The sequence below is a fragment of the Parasteatoda tepidariorum genome, chromosome 9 (assembly GCF_043381705.1).
Source record: "Parasteatoda tepidariorum isolate YZ-2023 chromosome 9, CAS_Ptep_4.0, whole genome shotgun sequence".
Lineage (NCBI taxonomy): Eukaryota > Metazoa > Arthropoda > Arachnida > Araneae > Theridiidae > Parasteatoda > Parasteatoda tepidariorum.
Genome location: NC_092212.1, coordinates 75,593,441 through 75,597,539, shown reverse-complemented (window position 1 = coordinate 75,597,539; position 4,099 = coordinate 75,593,441). Strand labels below are relative to the sequence as shown.

General features: G+C 29.8%; 1 protein-coding gene across 1 annotated transcript in view; it reads left to right on the top strand.

Moving 5' to 3' along the window:
* LOC107438365 (uncharacterized) overlaps positions 1-4,099 on the top strand; it is a 109,707-nt gene that overhangs the window by 67,642 nt on the left and 37,966 nt on the right. The window lies entirely within an intron of this gene.

The window sequence follows — 4,099 nt, the reverse complement described above, 5'->3', positions numbered from 1 at the left end:
TTACATCTAATATCGTCACCAGTAGCTTGTTTAAACAAAATTACTTTGTTACAATATAATATTCTAATACCAAAAAAAGTACTTACGTAGCGTAGAAATATCTTTTGTGTTGTAACTCTTTCAAAAGTACATAAAAATGGTTGGGAGCAGGGGTGTACATGTAGATTTATTAAATACACCTTGTGCGCCACCTAGGAACCAAATCTAGGACCCGACACTCGAAATTTTTATTCTGTTACAATCGTACCCTGTTACAATTGACCCCACTCTCCCCTACTGTAAAAGGTCCTGTTTTAACTGAATTTGTGAAAGTTCAATACTTAATTCTCCCCCCCCCACTTAACTAAACACAGTATCATGTCTTTTGAGGACTTTTAGCTTTAAAATGATAAATTGCTGACCTAATCGTTCACATTTTTTCAAAAAAAAAAAAAAGAATTTTTTAGAAGTCCATTTTGAGAATGAATATTTTTGGGAAGGATCCGGTTATACACCGAGAAAAAATTACAATTACAACTACCAGAATATGGTAAAATTTACCGTATTTCTGGCTCTATGAGTAAAAGCTCGGTAATATATATTGAAGCGTAGGAATTTTGGTAAAATTGGCAAAATTACTACGGTAATGATTTTGGTAAAATTAGCACAAAAATGACGATCTAAAATATGTGAAAAAATTTATTTTTGAGTTTTGTAATTTTGGCATGATACTTAAGGGCATGGCAAAAAAACTATTTATTCAGCTAAATTTAAGTTTTAGGTTTATATTGTTTACTAAATGTACAGTAATAAAAACTTTTATTTTGAAAACCAGAATTTCTGGTAAACTGTTACCATATAAATTGAAAAATTACCAAATGAATGGTTTAAATTTCTTATATTTTAGTTTTAATAATCAGAACTATGTTTTTTTTTCTTCAGAAATGTCATTACCATTTTTTTCGCTGTGTACTATAAAAACAAATAATAGTTTAGTTGACGTAAATTTCTCTTAAACAAAACCCTGGCAGCAATTTTTTTTTGTCTCACCTCTTAGTTAAAGAAGAACTGTCCGTTTTTCTGCAGTTTATCAATTTTTCGCAGTTCAGTTAGCAACTTGCGACTGGACAAAATCACTTCCTCCGAATTGAGCAGGTCATACAATCTGCGAGGATCGGATTTGTCCTTTTTGAGGCGATGTTTTATATCCATGAGTAGATCCACATGGTTGCAAAAAGCCTTTTTTAATTCGTTCTTTTCCTTTTTGTTGTTTTTCTTTACACTTTCGAACAAGGCTCTGCATGGCTTTGGAGGAGCTGCAAAATAGAGTTGAACATTAAAAATATTTACAACTATGTTTCACAGAGTCCTGAACTGATGGATACTTATCAAGTAACTATAAGTAATACACTAATTTTAGCATTGCTCGTAACTCTTATCCAGCAACCACCATTAAAAGGAATAGAAAATAAAAACTCTTAAAAATTCGGAGAAAGGGTGAGAAAATGAAAAAAAAAAATGCAAATGTTGAATATAAAATTTGTAATATTTTGTGAATATGAAATACAAAAATAAAACACGGAAGTATCTAAAATCACGAAGAAAAAACGTAAAATCTGGTAACTAGTATTCTGAGTTATTTATTTTTTAAATATAAGTACGGAATATTTTCTGTTATCATTTTGAGCTTTCTCATACTTTTAAATTATAGTAACATTTTACAAAAAAAAAAAAAAAAAATCAAGTATGACATTTTACATAGTTTTGAATTTCAAAAACTACAGAGGTCAAACAGTTTCACCACAATCGTAGGTCAGTAATAAAAACGCAAATTGTCCCATCTTATTCTTATGTTCATTATGCAAAACAACTGTCTAATTTTCAGTGTAGGTATTAATCATGTTTGACTTCATAGTTCACTCCGGACTACTGCGGTAGTGCTAGGTTTACAAAACAACGAATAATTATGAAAATAATTTACCTGTTATACTTTTTTTCAATTTCTTCTGAGATTTTTTCAGCTCAGTTTCACCAGAAGCGCAGGTACGTGGCATCTCAGTTTTATCACAAAATGGATTTTCAATGTCCGGAAATCGGACGAATTCCTTTTCAAAAGTTAATCCATCATTTGCTGGAAGGCAAGGGGGATCTTCAGCCATCCCTGCTTCCACAAAATCTCTTTGCTCAATATTGTTGGTACTCATTTGAGCAATTTCATGATCAGGCTTTTCATTCAAGCCGTTCTCATCAGTGTTATTCAAAGTTTGTACCTCCACAGTTTGGTTCTTTTTCTTCTTTTTCTTAAAGATACCAAACCAGGTTGTACGGACAACACCAGTCTCTGAAATTATATTTACAATTGATCAATTTACAATTTAAAATAACACAACTAAGTTTTAATACTCTAGCAAATACATTACAAAAATTACATAATTTCAATTCGTTAAGTGTACTAAATGATTGTTATAAATTTTAAAATGCTCTTGTAGGATTAATTGGAAAAAATATGGTTTTGCTTCTTGTTGAGGGATTTCGGAAGCGGAAAACTAAAGTTTTCAAAAACAGTCTTTATATAAGGGAACAAATCCATCCTTGCTGCTACAGTTTATGTTTTATAAAATTTTTTATCTCTCTGTCTCCTCAGAAGTAGTTTAATGGTTTTATTAACTGCTTTCTTTTCTTGGAATGTTCTCACAAAAAAGATTCAACATACGAGACCTTCTTGACCGTTGCATACTCACTCATTTTTAGTCAAAATTTTGTTTAAATACTTTTAATACTAGGGGTTGTTTGAGGGAAAGAAAAGAAAGGCTTAAAGTTCAATTTCGAAAATAATTTAAAAATTGTGAAAACGAAACAGAAAAAAAAAAGATTTTATCTTAATGGTTAGTTTTCTTTTCAATTGGAAGAAGAAACTCCTCTTTTTGCTGCAGCGGTTCATGCTTTTTTTTTGAATTAAATATACGGCCATAAGATTATACTGGGAAACATTTTTTTTAACCTTCATACAAATACTCGGTTTTCCTTAATTCGAGTGTGAGAATTTCAAATCTAAAGTTAATTTTGTTTCGAAAGCTACAGGTTTTTTCATTTATATTTTTAATCAACTTTTGTTGAAATGTGCAAGCTTAAAAATGTCATAAAAGTCACAAGATAAAGAGCCACAATGTAAAGAGTCACAGAAATGTTGTGGCAAACTTCTAGGGTATAGCATCAGGATTAAAATTGAACTGGAAACTCCTCCCCTGAAAAGTCATCGTACTTGACTAGTGGCACATTCCTATTATTACTTGTTCTGAAGCACAAAAAGAAATATTTCATAATAGGAAAAGATAACAAAGACCAGACAAAAAGTCATTAAAAAACTGTAGTTAGGAGAGAGGAACCTATTGCTGATTTGAAATCAGCGGCGTAGAAATATTCCAGAATTGTTAAAAAAAAGTAATGCTACAGAAATACTCGTCATTTTTGTCAAAAATATTAAGACCAAGCGGGAGAATGTATACATTATTTCACATACAGCAGGAAAAAAAACTCGAAATTACTTATGAGCTTTTTATATTTATTTTATAAATAATTTTGCCTTCTGATGTTTTCCACTTGAATGTTTGAAAGTTTTCAATTTAAAATAAAATATAGTTTTTATGAAAATATAAACGTCAATTAATAAAAATGATAGAACTAAGGAAGATAACTTGTGTTATAAATTTACCGTTTGGATCATCATTCGATTTTCCTTTTTTAAACAGTTTTAGAAAGCTATTCATGTTTTTAATGTTACACAGGCAAGCATCAAAAATAGAATGAGCATTTGTTAATGATCTCTCTCTCTTTTTACTCTTCTAACAATGCAGAAAAATGCAGAACATTGTAGATATATTTATGAAACAATTGTACCAACTATCAGCCAATACTGAATTGGTGGAAATATTGAAATCAAGCATTGTTAAGAGCATAGAGACATTGTTGTGATTTCAGAAATAAAATATTTAAACGACATATTTAAGTTAAACAAAAAAAGACAAACAAATTCCTGATTTGAATTAGAAATTTATATGAAAAGTACATAAGAATTATGCATCTTTAACAATTAATTTAAATATAGAATTTTATATATATA